Source organism: Triticum dicoccoides, chromosome 2A (genome assembly GCF_002162155.2).
Source record: "Triticum dicoccoides isolate Atlit2015 ecotype Zavitan chromosome 2A, WEW_v2.0, whole genome shotgun sequence".
Lineage (NCBI taxonomy): Eukaryota > Viridiplantae > Streptophyta > Magnoliopsida > Poales > Poaceae > Triticum > Triticum dicoccoides.
Window position 1 is genome coordinate 555,198,689 of NC_041382.1, and position 20,549 is coordinate 555,219,237.

The window sequence follows — 20,549 nt, forward strand, 5'->3', positions numbered from 1 at the left end:
GGGTGCGGGGGCGGGGGCGGGGGCGGCGCCGGGCGGCGGGGGCGGCGATGGGTGGGGATCTGGTGGCAGGGCGTCGGGGAGGAGAGAGGAAGAGAAGAGAGAGTAACGGGCGGGGGGGTGGGGGCCGTTAGTTAGTCTGCTCTTTGCTGTCAGCCGCTCTTTGTCGTCCGCCTTTATCTCTCTTTGTCGTCTGCTAGCAGACGGCAAAGAGGTGGGGTGTTAAGTTTTTTTCTAAACAGGCGGGGGTGGGGGCCACCTCTCTCTTTGCCGTCAGCCAGCTGACGGCAAAGATTCTTTGCCATTAGCTGGCTGACGGCAAAGAGCCGACAGATGGCAAAGGCCTATTTTGCCATCTGTCGTTTCTTTGTCGTCTGCTTTTCGGTAGCTGATGGCAAAGAGCTTCTTTGCCGTCTTGCCGTCTACTAGCAGACGGCAAAGAGCTGGCAGATGGCAAAGTAGCTAATTCCAGTATTGCCTGGAGCTCCTCCGACTCCAACTCCAACTGTATATATTTGCTTTCGGGGAGAGAAAAATCAGAGAGAGGGATTCATCGCGTTTTACGATACAGAGCCACCGCCAAGCCCTAAAACCTCTCGGGAGGGCTGATCTGGAGTCCGTTCGGGGCTCCAGAGAGGGGAATCCGTCGCCATCATCATCATCAACCATCGTCCATCACCAATTTCATGATGCTCACCGCCGTGCGTGAGTAATTCCATCGTAGGCTTGCTGGACGGTGATGGGTTGGATGGAATCTATCATGTAGTCAAGTTAGTTTTGTTAGGGTTTGATCCCTAGTATCCACTATGTTCTGAGATTGATGTTGCTATGACTTTGCTATGCTTAATGCTTGTCACCAGGGCCCGAGTGTCATGATTTCAAATCTGAACCTATTATGTTTTCATCAATATATGAGAGTTCTTGATCCTATCTTGCAAGTCTATAGTCACCTATTATGTGTTATGATCCGTTAACCCCGAAGTGACAATAATCAGGATACTTACCGGTGATGACCGTAGTTTAAGGAGTTCATGTATTCACTATGTGTTAATGCTTTGTTCTGGTACTCTATTAAAAGGAGGCCTTAATATCCCTTAGTTTCCGTAAGGACCTCGCTGCCACGGGAGGGTAGGACAAAAGATGTCATGCAAGTTCTTTTCCATAAGCACGTATGACTATATTCGGAATACATGCCTACATTACATCAATGAACTGGAGCTAGTTCTGTGTCACCCTAGGTTATGATTGTTACATGATAAACCGCATCCGGCATAATTCTCCATCACTGATCCATTGCCTACGAGCTTTCCATATATTGTTCTTCACTTATTTACTTTTCCGTTGCTATTGCTATCATCACTACAAAATACCAAAAACACTACTTTGCTACTGTTACTTTTTGCTACCGTTACCACTACTATCATATTACTTTGCTACTAAACACTTTGTTGCAGATACTAAGTTTCCAGGTGTGGTTGAATTGACAACTCAGCTGCTAATACTTGAGAATATTCTTTGGCTCCCCTTGTGTCAAATCAATAAATTTGGGTTGAATACTCTACCCTCAAAAACGGTTGCGATCCCTATACTTGTGGGTTATCAAGACTATTTTCTGGCGCCGTTGCCGGGGAGCATAGCTCTATTCTTTGAGTCACTTGGGATTTATATGTGCTTATCATTATGAAGAACTTGAGAGATACAAACACCAAGATTTATCCCTCAACTACGAGGGGGGTAAGGAACTGCCATCTAGCTCTACACTTGATTCACCTTCTGTTATGAGTAAGCTTGCGACACCTAAACCTGCTTCTGCTATTCGTTCTGATATGTCGCATGTTATTGATGATGCCACTTCTGCTATGCATGATACTTATGATGAAACTACTTCTATGCTTGATACTACTGTGCTACTTGGTGAATTTCTTGATGAACGACTTGCTAGGGCTAGAGAGAATGAAAATATTGAATCTGATAATACTGATGAAATTGATGATGAAGACTTGCCTGTTATTCCTGAGGGTTATGTTTTTGATAAAGAAGCTTCTTTAGCTATTTTAGCTTGCAAAGATAGATATAAACTCAAGAGGTTATTAGCTAAATGGAATCAGCAATCTCTTAATGCTAGAATGAAACCTGACCCTGCTTTTACTACTTCACCTATCTGTGTTACTGATAAGGATTATGAATGTGGCGACCCGACCCGAATGGATCAAGTCTACTGTGCTCCGGTGTCATCCCTGGATCAGTAATGCTGACACCACACAGTACTTCGAAGGATTTATAGCAGAGTGGCAATCACACACTTATTACATCGATGTCTCAAAAGAGAACTTATTACAATAAATATGGCTTAAGGCCATCTAATAACGATAACAGCGGAAGACTCGGAAGATAAATGGGTCCATCAACTCCAACGGCATCACTGAGTATAGAACCACGACCTAAAAGCACCTTACTCGTCGTCTGAAAAGTCTGCAACATGAGAAGTTGCAGCCCGAAAACGGGTCAGCACATGGAATATGCTGGCAATGTAACACATAGAGAGTAATGGAATGAAACAACTATACTATATGCATATATGGCTGGTGGAAAGCTCTATGGTTACAGTTTTGCGTAAAGCCAGTTTTTCCCTACTGCAAAGGAATAAATTTTATTTAACTATCAGGTGGTTGTTAAACATCGAGAATGGTTGACAGCATTCCGATCCCAATTAAGTAATTAAAACCCAACAACATTAATTAGAAGTAGCGTGATGAGATTCACATGATATTCAAGTACTAGATACTCAAGTTGTCCATAACCGGGGACACGGCTAATCATGATTAGTTTGTACACTCTGCAGAGGTTTGCGCACTTTTCCTCACAAGACTCGATCGCCTCCGTTTGGTTTCTCGCACTACAGGGTGTTTGAGAAAACGGATGACCGAGACACAGTCTTTCAGAAGCGCTAGCACCTTACATGTGGGTAGACCGGTACACCTACTTTCCCCTACATCTGCTAGTCTACTCGTAAGAGTTCGCACAACTTAGTCAACTGTGCCAGAGCCCATAATGGCTTGTGGCTGCACATGGAAGTTACTAGCATGAATGATCTTATGATCCCTTTGAGCCTGGGTGGCAGTCCGAAACAAAAACAGGCAAGTCCTGATAGACATCAGGTGCCTCAATCCACCCAGATGTGTGTTTAAGTTGCCACCTTAGATAAACCCTTAATTATCAATCTCACATCTGTCATGGATATCACTCGCCCAATCCACGTCTACTAGCATAGCATGGCATAATCGGCAGACGTAGAAGTAACTCCCAAGGGTTTGATAATAATACAGGTAATAGGTACTACCTCATCTACTTCCCATCCCACAATTTAATTAGATCCTAATCATGCAATGTGAGAGGATTGATCTAATGCAATAAAACATGGGTTGTAGAAAAGGTATGATCAAAGTGTTACTTGCCTTGCTGATGATCCGCGAGACCTAGGGTTTCGAAGTAACAAGCGGCGCAATCCGGGTGATCTACCGCAGACAAACAACAAGCACACAATAAGTACTCATGTAATGCACAGGTAAAACTCGAACAAGAGAACGAACCAGAAAGTTCAACTTAAGAACTCCAGTGGCAAAGAAAGAAAGAACCGAACAGACGACGGAAAAACAAACGGCGGAAGAAAGCAACTCGGTTCTAGCAAGTTGAAACTAGGTCAAATTTTATTGTGGCAAAAGTTTGTTCAAGTTGATTAGACGGAACGGCGGTTTCGAAACGAAACTCCAGGCGCTTGAATCACCTGATTCCGACCAACGAGCGGGAAGAAAGACTAGAACGAAGATCGGATCTGGGATCGCGATCGCGGAATAAATCCGACGAAAAGAAAGAGACGAACGGTTAAATGAACGGGCGTCGTTAACCGGGAAAAATCGGTGATCACGTTCGTTGAGACGAACGGTCCGAAAGAAAAACGAAAACCGATCTAGGGTTTCGGAAGAAAACCGAAACAAAACCGGAAGAAAAACGGAAAAGAAACGGAACGGTTCTTTTAAGAAAAACTGAACCGGGGAAAGAAAAAGAGGCGCGGCGCAGGGCTACCTCCGGCGGCGGCGGCGCGGCTAAGGCAGCTAGGCGGCGGCTTAAGGCGGCGGCGGCTTGGGGCTTGGGGTGGGGAGGAGAGGGGGCTTGGGTATTTATACTAGGAGGGGGGGTTCTTGGGGAAGGGGGCAAGCAAGGGGCGGCGGCGGCCTAGAGTCCTTCTAGGACTCGGCCTGGGGTAGCGGGGCTGGCTGGCGCGCAAGGCGGCGGCGGCCGGGCTTGGCCCAGGCGGCTGGGCCTGCGTCCCTTTTTTTTTAAATAGTTCCGCGTGCAGAAAAACAAAGAAAAGAAAAACTAAACGAACTCTGAAAAATCTAAAGTAAATTTTCCCCGACTCCTAAAAATGAGTCGAACAAAAATGAACTTTTCTCCCGGCCTAAAATGCAATTTTTGAAAACGCGCATTTTTCCCTATCCAAATAAAAGCAAACAAAACTCCGGAAAACCCAAATTTGACTTATTCATTAAATCTTCATTTTTCCTAACTTTGGGAAAGTCATATTATTCCCTCTCTCATATTTTTGATATTGGAAAAATAATTGAAGATGAAATAAATAAATCAAATGATCCTCTTTTCAAATTTGAGAAAACTCTCAAATATGAAAATAACGAAATCTCCAACTCTTTCCGAAGGTCCTTGAGTTGCGTGAAATTTCTAGGATCGACCAAAATGCAAGAAAATATGATGTGCATGATGATCTAATGTATAACATTCCAAATTGCAAATTTGGGATGTTACAAACCTACCCCCCTTAAGATGAATCTCGCCCTCGAGATTCGGGTTGGCTAGAAAATAGGTGAGGGTGGTCCTTGAGCAAATCTTCTTCTCTCTCCCAGGTGGCTTCATCCTCTGAGTGATGGTTCCACTGAACTTTGCAAAACTTGATAACCTTGCTGCGGGTAACTCTGCTGGCATAATCAAGAATCTTGACTGGTTTCTCCTCTTATGTTAAGTCATCCTTCAACTGAATCGCTTCAAGTGGCACTGCATCTCTTAGCGGTATCTCCGCCATCTCGGCGTGACATTTCTTCAGCTGAGAAACATGGAATACATCATGAACTCCTGACAGTCCCTCTGGTAATTCCAACTTATAAGCGACTTCTCCCATACGTTCCAAGATCTTATACGGTCCAAAGAAACGCGGTGCTAATTTTCCCTTAACTCCAAAGCGCTTAACTCCTCGAAGTGGGGATACTCGAAGATAAACTCTGTCTCCGGTTTCGTAAACTGTCTCCTTGCGTTTTAGAATCTGCGTAGCTCTTCTGCCCGGACTGGGCTACCTTGAGCCTATCGCGAATCAACTTAACTTTCCGTTCAGACTCCTTAATCAAATCTGGTCCAAAGAACTGACGGTCTCCAACTTTGTCCCATGACAACGGTGTCCTCCACCTCCTTCTGTATAAAGCTTCGAAAGGTGCCATCTTCAAACTGGTTTGGTAATTGTTGTTATAAGAAAACTCCGCATACGGCAAGTTATCGTCCCAGCTAGATCCATAATCTAGTGCACAAGCTCTTAGCATATCTTCCAAAATCTGATTGACTCTCTCGGTCTGTCCATCTGTCTGCGGATGAAAAGCTGTGCTGAACTCTAGTCTGGTTCCTAAAGTTTCATGCAACTGATTCCAAAATTTTGAGGTAAATTGGGTTCCTCTATCTGATACAATACTCCTCGGAACTCCATGCAAACAAATGATCCTAGTCATGTATATCTTTGCCAACTTAGCACTGGTGTAAGTGGTCTTAACTGGAATGAAATGTGCTACCTTCGTCAAACGGTCAACTACTACCCATATCGAGTCATAGCCTGATTTTGTCCTGGGTAGTCCTGTGATAAAATCCATGCCTATCTTATCCCACTTCCATTCGGTATCGGCAATGGTTGTAACAATCCTGCTGGCTTCTGATGTTCTGCCTTTACTCTATGACACACATCACAAACTGCTACATATGCTGCAATATCCTTCTTCAACAATTCAGTCATAGGCTTTGCAATCTTTGAAAAGTTCTCAATGAACCTCCGGTAGTATCCTGCGAGTCCAAGAAAACTCCGGATCTCTCCAACTGTCGTTGGGGCTTCCCATTCGGTTACGGTCTCAAACTTTGTGGGGTCAACTGCTATACCTTCTCCGGATATAACGTGTCCGAGGAATCCAACTTCCTTCAACCAAAACTCACATTTGCTGAATTTGGCGTATAACTGATGTTCCCTTAGTTTCTCCAAAACCAAACGCAAATGTTCCTTATGCTCCTCTTCATTCTTTGAATAAACCAGGATGTCATCAATGAACACTACGACAAACTTATCCAAAAACTCCATAAACACTTTGTTCATCAGGTTCATAAAATAGGCAGGTGCGTTAGTCAATCCAAATGACATAACGGTATACTCATACAGTCCATATCTTGTGGTGAATGCTGTCTTAGGTATGTCCTGCTCTCGAATTTTCAATTGATGGTACCCTGATCGCAAATCAATCTTGGAAAACACTTTAGCTCCTTGTAAACGATCAAACAGATCATTAATCATTGGCAGTGGGTACTTATTCTTGATGGTTACTTCATTCAATCCTCGATAATCAACAACCATCCTTAATGATCCATCCTTCTTTTCCACTAGAAGTACGGGTGATCCCCAAGGCGAAGAACTTGGGCGAATGTAACCTTTATCCAATAACTCCTTAATCTGATTCTTAATTTCCACCAAATCCTTTGCTAGCATCCGGTATGGTCGCTTCGATATTGGGCCGGTACCTGGCAATAACTCAATCAAAAACTCAATGTCTCTATCCGGTGGCATGCCTGGTAATTCCTCAGGAAATACATCAGGAAAATCCTTTACCACTGGTACTTCTTCTTGCACAACTCCTGTTAGGCAGTTTACTTGTGTCCTGTTTGGCACATGCCGGGATACATACTTGATCCTTCTTCCTTCGGGTGTGGTAAGCAAAATTGTCTTACTAGCGCAATCGATGTTTCCTCCATACATCGACAGCCAATCCATACCAAGAATCACATCCAGACCTTGGGACTCCAGAATAATTAAATCCGTTGGGAAAACATGCCTTCCTATACTTAATGGCACTTGGAAACATCCTTGTCTGGCCATGTACTCTGCTCCTGGCGAGCTTACTAGCATAGGCGTTTTAAGAATCCTAGTGGGCAGGCTATACTTTTCCACAAATTCCCTTGATATGTATGAATGTGATGCACCAGTATCAAAAAGAATGAGTGCGATAAATGTCTTAACCAAAAACTTACCGATTACTGCATCAGGCTGATCTTCAACCTCCTCCACATTAACATGGTTCACCTGTCCCCTATTGAAAGGGTTCGGCTTCTTCCCAGAGCTTCCATTGCCATTTCCATTCTGGCCTTCGGGACATTCATTGGCATAATGTCCGGTCTTGGAACACTTGAAACAAGTGACTTGACTCAGATCTCTCTTGGTTGGGGTCGATGGGGTGGTCCGGTTCTGGCCGTTGCTTCCTCCATTCCCATTACCATTCTTGTGGCCATTATGGTTGTGCGAACTACCTCCTCCATGGGTATGCTGAAACTGAAATCCCGGTTTAGGGGTAAAACGAGGCTTCTGCTGGGCTCCAGGGTTATACTTCCCCTGTCCATACATCCTCTTACGGTTCTCAATCTGCTGTTGCTTTCCTTCAATCATGATGGCACGATCTACCAACTCCTGGTAGTTGTTGAAACTTGCTACCATCAATTTCATGCTTAGTTCATCATTCAGTCCTTCCAGAAACTTCTCCTGCTTAGCTGCATCCGTAGCAACGTCATCTGGGGCATAACGTGCTAACTTGCTGAAGTCGTTAACGTACTGGCCAACTATCCTTCCTCCTTGGCGTAAGTTGCGAAACTCACGCTTCTTCATGGCCATAGCTCCTGCTGAAACATGGGAAGTGCGGAAAGCTTGCTGAAACTGATCCCATGTGACAGTGTCAACTGGGTAAGTGGCTGTGAAATTCTCCCACCATGCTACCGCGGGTCCGTCTAGCTGATGTGCGGCAAACTTCACTTTCTCACCATCCGTGCATCCTGCAGTGGTCAACTCCCTTCCTATCTTGCGGAGCCAATCGTCTGCTACTATTGGCTCGGTGCTACTAGAAAACACCGGTGGATTCAGCCTAAGGAAACGGGCTAAGTGGTCAACAGGTGGTGGTGGTGGTGGGTTGTTGTTGTTGTTCTGCTGGTTCTGGACTAACATCTGCATCAATTGATTCTGCTGCTGGATCAACTGAGTGAGCTCCGGTGGAAATCCATTGTCACGCCTCGGAGGCATCTGAGGGTTTAGAAAAGACGAGAATTAAGAATAGAGTGAGGTCTAAAGAGAAAAACACTACCCCAATGCACATGAGCAAATGCACACAAAATCACTTCATTCAATCAAACAAGGGCTTACAATCGGTCTAAACTATCGCAAAAGTGCTCGACTATGATGTTTACATGGGGGAATACTACTACTATCTGGTGGTCATCTAGAAATTTGAACCGGTGGAAGACTCCATGATATCTGCTCCAGCTTCGTCTTCAAAGTCGGGTTCACTTGGATCCGAATCGGTGTCGTCGATGATGATATAGTTGTCCGGACATGCGGCGTACTCGTCTTCCTCCCTGGTTGCTAACTTCCTCTTGAGTTCTTCAATCTCCTGCTTAAGATCGCCATTGTGTCTTGCTAGAGCTACGATCTCGTCCATGTAGTCCTTGCGTGTAGACTTCAGTTCTCCTTCTAGCTCGATGATCCTTGCCTTTGCATTCTTCAACTCTATCATATCATTGCACATCTGGTTCTCGTGGCGTCGAAGGTGCTGGTTTAACTCCTGGATGAAAGATGCAATGGATCTATCCTTCTTGGTGCTGACTAACTCCCATTGTTCATCTCAGCGTCCGCAAATCTGGTAGATAGTGTCCTTAAGGTCTTCTTGATAAGCTTCTCCAATGCGTCCCATGGTGATATGAGCTGCCATGCTCCTTCCCAGACTCCAGGTTGGTGCATTGAAAACACTATCTATGGGCTTCGTGATTGGTGCAAATGTCCTTCCCGGAACGTGAGCTTGAATCTTCCAGCGCTCCTCTTCAGGCAGAGTGGCGTTGAAGGTTCCCGTGAAGCTTGGTAATCCAATGTTCAGGTACTTGGTGACTTCCTTCAGGTGAAATCCAAAAGGTGTGCCTTCATCCGGTTGGGCGTACTTAATCTTCGCGTTCGTCATCCTAAAAGAGTAGAAAAGAGGAGGAGTTAGAAAATGAGAAGAGAATGGTGATCTATGGCTTTAACTTAGTGGTCGTGTCCTACAGTCAGCGTGTGCTCTGATACCATCTCTATGGCGACCCGACCCAAATGGATCAAGTCTACTGTGCTCCGGTGTCATCCCTGGATCAGTAATGCTGACACCACACAGTACTTCAAAGGATTTATAGCAGAGTGGCAATCACACACTTATTACATCGATGTCTCAAAAGAGAACTTATTACAATAAATATGGCTTAAGGCCATCTAATAACGATAACAGCGGAAGACTCGGAAGATAAATGGGTCCATCAACTCCAACGGCATCACTGAGTATAGAACCACGACCTAAAAGCACCTTACTCGTCGTCTGAAAAGTCTGCAACATGAGAAGTTGCAGCCCGAAAACGGGTCAGCACATGGAATATGCTGGCAATGTAACACATAGAGAGTAATGTAATGAAACAACTATACTATATGCATATATGGCTGGTGGAAAGCTCTATGGTTACAGTTTTGCGTAAAGCCAGTTTTTCCCTACTGCAAAGGAATAAATTTTATTTAACTATCAGGTGGTTTTTAAACATCGAGAATGGTTGACAGCATTCCGATCCCAATTAAGTAATTAAAACCCAACAACATTAATTAGAAGTAACGTGATGAGATTCACATGATATTCAAGTACTAGATACTCAAGTTGTCCATTACCGGGGACACGGCTAATCATGATTAGTTTGTACACTCTGCAGAGGTTTGCGCACTTTTCCCCACAAGACTCGATCGCCTCCGTTTGGTTTCTCGCACTACAGGGTGTTTGAGAAAACGGATGACCGAGACACAGTCTTTCAGAAGCGCTAGCACCTTACATGTGGGTAGACCGGTACACCTACTTTCCCCTACATCTGCTAGTCTACCCGTAAGAGTTCGCACAACTTAGTCAACTGTGCCAGAGCCCATAATGGCTTGTGGCTGCACACGGAAGTTACTGGCATGAATGAGCTTATGATCCCTTTGAGCCTGGGTGGCGGTCCGAAATAAAAACAGGCAAGTCCTAATAGACATCAGGTGCCTCAATCCACCCAGATGTGTGTTTAAGTTGCCACCTTAGATAAACCCTTAATTATCAATCTCACATCTATCATGGATATCACTCGCCCAATCCACGTCTACTAGCATAGCATGGCATAATCGGCAGACGTAGAAGTAACTCCCAAGGGTTTGATAATAATACAGGTAATAGGTACTACCTCATCTACTTCCCATCCCACAATTTAATTAGATACTAATCATGCAATGTGAGAGGATTGATCTAATGTAATAAAACATGGGTTGTAGAAAAGGTATGATCAAAGTGTTACTTGCCTTGCTGATGATCCGCGAGACCTAGGGTTTTGAAGTAACAAGCGGCGCAATCCGGGTGATCTACCGCAGACAAACAACAAGCACACAATAAGTACTCATCTAATGCACAGGTAAAACTCGAACAAGAGAATGAACCAGAAAGTTCAACTTAAGAACTCCGGTGGCAAAGAAAGAAAGAACCGAACAGATGACGGAAAAACAAACGGCGGAAGAAAGCAACTCGGTTCTAGCAAGTTGAAACTAGGTCAAATTTTATTGTGGCAAAAGTTTGTTCAAGTTGATTAGACGGAACGGCGGTTTCGAAACGAAACTCCAGGCGCTTGAATCACCTGATTCCGACCAACGAGCGGGAAGAAAGACTAGAACAAAGATCGGATCTGGGATCGCGATCGCGGAATAAATCCGACGAAAAGAAAGAGACGAACGGTTAAACGAACGGGCATCGTTAACCGGGAAAAATCGGTGATCACATTCGTTGAGACGAACGGTCCGAAAGAAAAACGAAAACCGATCTAGGGTTTCGGAAGAAAATCAAAACAAAACCGGAAGGAAAACGGAAAAGAAACGGAACGGTTCTTTTAAGAAAAACCGAACCGGGGAAAGAAAAAGAGGCGCGGCGCGGGGCTACCTCCGGCGGCGGCGGCGCAGCTAAGGCGGCTAGGCGGCGGCTTAAGGCGGCGGCAGCGGCTTAAGGCGGCGGCGGCTTGGGGCTTGGGGTGGGGAGGAGAGGGGGCTTGGGTATTTATACTAGGAGGGGGGTTTCTTGGGGAAGGGGGCAAGCAAGGGGCGGCGGCGGCCTAGAGTCCTTCTAGGACTCGGCCTGGGGCGGCGGGGCTGGCTGGCACGCAAGGCGGCGGCGGCCGGGCTTGGCCCAGGCGACTGGGCCTGCGTCCCTTTTTTTAAATAGTTCCGCGCGCAGAAAAACAAAGAAAAGAAAAACTAAACGAACTTCGAAAAATCTAAAGTAAATTTTCCCCGACTCCTAAAAATGAGTCGAACAAAAATGAACTTTTCTCCGGGCCTAAAATGCAATTTTTGAAAACGTGCATTTTTCCCTATCCAAATAAAAGCAAAAAAAACTCCGGAAAACCAAAATTTGACTTATTCATTAAATCTTCATTTTTCCTAACTTTGGGAAAGTCATATTATTCCCTCTCTCATATTTTTGATATTGGAAAAATAATTGAAGATGAAATAAATAAATCAAATGATCCTCTTTTCAAATTTGAGAAAACTCTCAAATATGAAAATAACGAAATCTCCAACTCTCTCCGAAGGTCCTTGAGTTGCGTGAAATTTCTAGGATCGACCAAAATGCAAGAAAATATGATGTGCATGATGATCTAATGTATAACATTCCAAATTGCAAATTTGGGATGTTACAATGAATTCTCTGTTGATCCTGATATAATTACTTTGGTTGAATCTGATCCTTTTCATGGCTATGAATCTAGAACTATTGTGGCACATCTTACTAAAGTAAATGATATAGCTGCCCTGTTTACTAAAGATGGGAGAACTTGCTAATTTTATATCCTTAAAATATTTCCGTTCTCATTAAAGGGTGATGCTAAGACATGGTTTAATTCTCTTGATCCTGGTTGTGTGCGTAGTCCCCAGGATATGATTTATTACTTCTCTGCTAAATATTTCCCTGCTCATAAGAAACAAGCTGCCTTAAGGGATATATATAATTTTGTGCAAATTAAAGAAGAGAGTCTCCCACAAGCTTGGGGAGGCTTCTCAAATTACTTAATGCTTTGCCTGATCATCCTCTTAAGAAAAATGAAATACTTGATATCTTTTATAATGGACTAACCGATGTTTCCAGAGATTACCTGGATAATTGTGTTGGTTCTGTTTTTAGGGAAAGAACACCGAATGAAGCTGAAATTCTATTGAATAATATGTTGACAAATGAAAATAATTGGACACCTCCGGAGCCAATTCCTGAGCCTATTCCTAAACCAACTCCTAAAAAGAGAGGTATTCTATTTCTCAGTCTTGAAGATATGCAAGAGGCAAAGAAATCAATGAAAGAAAAAGGTATTAAAGCTGAAGATGTTAAGAATTTACCTCCTGTTGAAGAAATACATGGTCTTAATTTACCGCCTGTTGAAGAAACATGTGATCTTAATCCATTACCTATTGAGGAAACTCATGGTCTTGATAACCCGACACAGGTAGTAAAGGTAAATTCTCTCTATAGATATGATGAAGCTGAAATCCCATTTACTAAGTTTCCTAGCCCATGCTTAGATGAGTTTGGTAAATTTATTGCTAATCAAGAAGATTTTAATGCTTATTTTGGTAGACAATTGAAATACTATTCAAATATGCTTGGACACTTGGGTGATTATATGGCTAATGTCAAAGGTGAACTGAAACTTATTAGTAAACATGCCTCTATGGTTACCACTCAAGTAGAACAAGTACTTAAAGATCAAAATGATTTTCTCAATGAATTGAATAGTAAGAATAATGATAATGTTGTTAGAGTTATGACTAGAGGTGGTAAAATGACCCAGGAACCTTTGTATCCTGAAGGCCATCCTAAGAGAATTGAGGAAGATTCTCAGAGAAATAATGTAGATGCACCTAATCCTTCTAAAAGGAAGAAAAAGAAAAATGATAGGACTTTGCATGCTTCTTGTGAACCTATTGCTGAAACACCTGAGAATCCAAATGATATCTCTAGTTCTGATACTGAAACACAATTTGGTAATGCACCTGAAACTAGTGATAATGTTAATAATAATGTTCATGATGATGCTCAACCTAGTAATGATAATGATATAGAAATTGAACTCGTTGTTGATCTTGATAACCCACAATCAAAGAATCAATGTTATGATAAGAAAGACTTTTGTTGCTAGGAAACACGGTAAAGAAAGAGAACCATGGGTTCAGAAACCCATGCATTTTCCTCCCAAACCATCCAAGAAAAAGGATGATGAGGATTTTGAGCGCTTTGCTGAAATGATTAGACCTATGTTTTTGCGTATGCGATTAACTGATATGCTCAAAATGAATCCTTATGCTAAGTATATGAAAGATATTGTTACAAATAAAAGAAAGATACCAGAAGCTAAAATTTCCATCATGCATGCTAATTATACTTTTAAAGGTGGAATACCTAAGAAACTAGGAGATCCCGGTGTACCAACTATACCATGCTCCATTAAAAGAAACTATGTTAAAATTGCTTTATGTGATCTTGGAGCTGGTGTTAGTGTTATGCCTCTCTCTTTATATCATAGACTTGATTTGAATAAGTCGACACCTACTGAAATATCTTTGCAAATGGCCGATAAATCAACTGCTATACCTGTCGGTATTTGTGAGGATGTGCCTGTTGTAGTTGCAAATGTTACTATTTTAACGGACTTTGTTATTCTTGATATTCCCAAGGACGATAGTACGTCTATTATTCTTGGAAGACCCTTTTTGAATACTGCAGGGGCTGTTATTGATTGCACTAAAGGCAATGTCACTTTTCATGTTAATGGTAATGAGCATACAGTACACTTTCTGAGGAAACAACATCAAGTCCACAGTATCAATTCTATTGGAAAAATTCCATCGATTATATTTGGAGGTTTTGAATTTCCTCTTCCTACTGTCAAGAAGAAATACGATATTCTTATTATTGGGGATGTGCATATCCCCGTGGAGGTAGCATAGTGTTATTCGAAATTTCTCCGGTTCCATGTTATTCGGAATGAGTTCGTTAACAAGACTTGATCAACCTTGTTAGTGGATTCCTTTTGATGAGCATGAGATGGATGAAACTAGAAGGCACAACCTTCTGTATCCCACTTTTACTTTCTGTTATTTATATTAAATAAAATAAAAATAAGTATTTTTCTGTCTGTTATCAGATTATCCATGCAATATAAAAATACCCCGAAAATAAAAGTTCTCCAAATGCCCTGAAATTTAAATATGATTTTTTCTGGAATATTTGAGAATATTTGGCACTGAGAACATAGCAGGGGGGTCACCCACCTGCCCACGAGGGTGGAGGGCGCACCCTACCCCCCTGGGCGCACCCCCTGCCTCGTGGGCCCATGGTGGCCCTCCTCCACTTATCCTTTGACCCATACACTTCTTCTTCCTCCCACAAACACGAATATCCAGTTCATACCCGAGTCCAAGCTCATTTTGCTGCCATTTTCGATCTCCTTGCTCATAGCACCTCTCACAAAACTGCTTCGGGAGATTGTTCCTTGGTATGTGACTCCTCCATTGGTCCAATTAGTTTTTGTTCTAGTGCTTTATTCATTGCAAATTTGTGCTGCCTAGGTGACCATGTTCTTGAGCTTGCATGTCAAATTTATATGGTTCCAAGTAGTTTTGATGCATGATATAGGCTCTAGGAACTTGTAGGAGTAGTTGCTATCAATTTTAGTGAGTTTGATTTACTTTTATTTTGAAGTTACTAAAAAATTTCAGAATTTTTCAGAGGAAGAAATATGCTTAGGAAAATGTTCCAAGGTGGTTCTTCAAGGAAGCAAGGACCCAGTGTTGCAATGCGTGATGCCGATGAAGAGCCACCAAGAGACGCTCCAGTGCGTCCTTGTGAATGGCCTTCTGAGGACTTTATGGATCAAGCGGGAATTAAGGAAGAATTTAACGCATATTTGCGTAATGCTGATCTTGTGAGCTTCGAGGAAGAGAAGTGCAGCAGTATCACCATCTCACTAGTTCCTTTGTGAGGAGGTTTGAATTTTCATCTTCACGTAATTCTCCAACTGTCCTGTTTGATCTTTATGAAAATTCATACACTATGGACTTAGAGGATTTTACCACTGCTTGCAAACTTCCACAATGGGGTAGTATCAGGGATCCTCGCAAATATGAATTTAGAGATTTTCTTGCTAGTATAATTGTGGGGGAATCTAGAGATACAACACAAGCTACCATATGGAGCATTCACTTTCCTGCTATACATTATTTTGCTCTCTTCATAGGTAGATGCATTAATGGTAAAGATGAGGCATGTCACATGTGTGTCCCTGACCTCAGTATTCTTAGGAGTGCTGTGTTAGGAAACAAATCTTATAATTTGGGAGCCATTGTTGCACGTAGGTTGCATCTTAATAGATATAATGGAGATTTCTTTGGTGGAATTTATGCAACCCGCATAGCTAATTTTCTTGGTGTAGCCATACGCGAAGATGATATTGAATTACCTCCTGCTTACCTAGAATTTAGTGCTATGGTTCACCACCAGTTTGTTGAGAGGAATGAATCACCTCTCCAGTGTCGACTAATCTTTGACAGACGGTGTGTTGTCCGTATTACTCTCCCTGCTCCTGCCTTCTTTGATTATCAGGCAAAAGGAAGATATATTATTACCAGAGAGGAGGTAGATGAGTACGAGAGGAGGGCTAAGGCCGCTCGTCGCTGCATCGCAGTACGACCCCAACTACTATTATGGATATCCGCCAGGCTAGCCGTGGCCATAGACCAACTTAGGCCAAAAGCCTAAGCTTGGGGGAGTACGTATTTCTCACCGACATTATATTCATGTTCACACACTCATTGCTAGATGTCGATGCTCATACTTTTTCATTGTATCATCCATACTAGTTTATTTCCTTTTTATGCTTTCTCTTTGTATGTTTAATAAACATTAAGAAAAAACAAAAAAAATTAGTTGTAGCTTTTAATAAGTTTACTTTCCATGCTTGTAGCAGTAATTAAAAAGAAAACCCAAAAAGATTTCCTTTTCTTCTTTTGCTTGTTGGGAGCTTTCCCGTGTAAATAGTTTTATTTCTTTTCCTTTCTTTGGGGGTCGATAGGAGAAGACCATGATTAAATTGTTGAAGTGGCTCTTATATGCATTATTGTTCATTTGACAAAAGAGCCCATATTGCCTTGTCTTCTCCTGTTTATTGAATGCTTGCAGATTCCAGCTTAGTCCAATGCACACGCACTATTATTATTATTCACATCGTTCGGTCATGCAAGTGAAAGGCAATTATGACGATATATGATGGACTGACTGAGATGAGAAAGGCTAGTATGAAATCGACCTCTTTTGTTTTTGTAAATATGATTAGTTCATTGTTCCTGATTCGGCCTATTATGAATAAACATGTTTGCAATGACAACTAGAGATCATAGTTCTTGTGCCATGCTTGATTAGCTATGAGTGATAATGGTTTACCTTGAGTGCCAACATGCTATTGAAATGGTTATGATGTGGTATGATTGGGTGGTATCCTCCTCTGAATGATTTAAGTGACTTGACTTGGCGCATGTTCACGCATGTAGTTGAAACAAAATCAACATAGCCTTCACGATATTTATGTTCATTGTGGATTATATCCTACTCATGCTTGCATTCGGTGTTGATTAATTTTAATGCATGTTCATGATTGTTGTCGCTCTCTAGCTGGTCGCTTCCCAGTCTTTTGCTAGCCTTCACATGTACTAAGCGGGAATACTGCTTGTGCATCCAATTCCTTAAACCCCAAAGTTATTCCATATGAGTCCACCATACCTACCTATATACGGTATCTACCTGCCGTTCCAAGTAAATTTGCATGTGCCAAACTCTAAACTTTCAAATAAATATCTTTTTTTGTATGCTTGAATAGCTCATGTATCAACTAGGGCTGTCCGTATCTTCCATGTTAGGTGGGTTATTCTCAAGAGGAGTGGACTCCGCTCCTCACTCACGAGAAAGTGGCTGGTCACCGGGATGCCCAGTCCCATGCTCTATGTAAACTAAATAAAACAATTGCAAACAAAACTCCCCCTGGGACTCTTGTTAGTTGGAGGCACTCGTTGGTTCGAGCAAGCCATGGATTGATGCTTGTTGGTGGAAGGGGGAGTATAAACTTTACCATTTTGTTTGGGAACCGCCTATGATGTGTGTAGCATGGAAGATATTGCCATCTCTTGGTTGTTATGTTGACAATGAAAGTATACCGCTCAAAATATTATTCACCTCTATTTCAAAACCGAGCTCTGGCACCTCTACAAATCCCTGCTTCCCTCTGCGAAGGGCCTTTCTATTTACTTTTATGTTGAGTCATCATTTTCTTATTAAAAAGCACCAGTTGGAGAGCACCGCTGTCATTTGCATTCATTACTTTTAGTTTACATTGGGTATGACTTGACTGGATCTCTTTTACCATGAATTACAATGTCTAGTCAGTCCTTGATCTTTAAAGGTGCTCTGCATTTATGTTTTGCGGCCTCATAAAGGGCTAGCGAGATACCATCTTGTTATATCATATTATTATTGTTTTGAGAAAGTACTGTCATCCGAGATTTATTATTATTGCTCGCTAGTTGATTTTGCCATTGATATGAGTAAACTTGAGACCTAAGCGTTATTGGGAATGTGGTTAGTTATAATCTTTCCTGAAAACTTGAATGCTGGCTTTACATATTTACAACAACAAGAGCAAACAGAGTTTGTAAAAGTTTTTCTTTATCACTTTCAGTTTGTCAACTCAATTGCTTGAGGACAAGCAAAGGTTTAAGCTTGGGGGAGTTGATACGTCTCCGTCGTATCTACTTTTCCAAACACTTTTGCCCTTGTTTTGGACTCTAACTTGCATGATTTGAATGGAACTAACCCGGACTGACGTTGTTTTCAGCAGAATTACCATGGTGTTATTTATGTGCAGAATCAAAAGTTCTCGGAATGACCTGAATCTTCACGGAACAACTTTTCAGAAAATATAAAAAATCCTTACAAAAGATGAAGGCCAGGGGGCCCACCACCTGTCCACGAGGGTGGGGGCGCGCCTGCCCCCCTAGGGCGCGCCCCCCTACCTCGTGGGCCCCATGCAGCTCCTCTGACTCCAACTCCAACTCTATATATTTGGTTTCGGGGATAAAAAATCAAAGAGAAGGATTCATCACGTTTTACGATATGGAGCCGCCACCAAGCCCTAAAACCTCTCGGGAGGGCTGATCGGGAGTCCGTTCGGGGCTCCGGAGAGGGGAATCCTTCACCATCGTCATCATCAACCATCCTCCATCACCAATTTCATGATGCTCACCGCCATGCGTGAGTAATTCCATCGTAGGATTGCTGGACGGTGATGGGTTGGATGGGATCTATCATGTAATCGAGTTAGTTTTGTTAGGGTTTGATCCCTAGTATCCACTATGTTCTGAGATTGATGTTGATATGACTTTGCTATGCTTAATGCTTGTCACTAGGGCCCGAGTGCCATGATTTTAGATCTGAACCTATTATGTTTTCATCAATATATGAGAGTTCTTGATCCTATCTTGCAAGTCTATAGTCACCTATTATGTGTTATGATTCGTTAACCCCGAAGTGACAATAATCGGGATACTTACTGGTGATGACCGTAGTTTGAGGAGTTCATGTATTCACTATGTGTTAACGCTTTGTTCCTGTACTCTATTAAAAGGAGGCCTTAATATCCCTTAGTTTTCGTAAGGACCCCGCTGCCACGGGAGGGTAGGACAAAAGATGTCATGCAAGTTCTTTTCCACAAGCACGTATGACTATATTCGGAATACATGCCTACATTACATCAATGAACTGGAGCTAGTTCTGTGTCACCCTAGGTTATGATTGTTACATGATGAACCGCATCCGGCATAATTCTCCATCACTGATCCATTGCCTATGAGCTTTCCATATATTGTTCTTCGCTTATTTACTTTTCTGTTGCTATTGCTATCATCACTACAAAATACCAAAAACACTACTTTTGCTACTGTTACTTTTTGCTACCGTTATCACTACTATCATATTACTTTGCTACTAAACACTTTGCTGCAGATACTAAGTTTCCAGGTGTGGTTAAATTGACAACTCAGCTGCTAATACTTGAGAATATTCTTTGGCTCCCCTTGTGTCGAATCAATAAATTTGGGTTGAATACTCTACCCTCGAAAACTGTTGTGATCCCCTATACTTGTGGGTTATCAACGCATGAATCCCTTCCATCGAGTCAAAGTGGCTAGTACAACGACACCATCATGAACCGATCTCGCTCTGTGTGGGGAGCTAGTGTACGATTTTTGACACACGCGCCGGATCAATGTTGTGTATTCAAACATGCATGCACGCATCACCTCCATACATATGCATGCAGTGGTTGCCTTCGAACGATACACTCCCTCGCGTGGTTTTCGGCGACAAGCCTATATATTCGTGGGCCCGCGTGGACATCCATGATCACCTTGACCAACAACAAGATAGGTTACCATGGCAGATTCTTCATTTGGTTAGTGTTATCGTAGTATAGGTCATGGTGAGATTCAGACCTAATTAAGTTTGAGCGCATATACTATGCACGCATGCATGCATATATGAATCCCCGTCGTTGGCTTGAAGTGTGGTGTAACATACATATGCATCGTCAACCTAACCCTCACTCAGTGTGGGGATTTCTAGTTCGAAATCACGGTGCCACATCAAAGGTGTTCATTGTTACTCAAAAACACACCTCTCCATACATATGTTTGGGCCACACGCATGTAGTGGTTCTCTTTGGGGACTAGCTACTTGCGTGATTATTGGTGAGCTAGCCCATCTCCGGGGTCGCATGGATGGCCATCACTTTGACCAACAACAAGAGAGAGGTTGTACGACCAAGGTGGATTATTCTTTGTCTGTTTTACGATCCATCTTGGTGAGATATATGCCTCTCTAGCCCGCCGACTGAAAGTGTGTGTGGGGGGGTGCTACATCGCACTTTGTTAGGTGAACCTCGGTTGGGGGTCATGCATTTATAGCTTAATTAGGATTCCCTTTGTGGCGACACGAGGGGGATGGCGGACTGCTAGCTACTTCGCACTTTGCTTGGTGAACCTCGATTGGGGGGGCATGCTCATAGCTTAGGATTCCCTTCGTGCCGAC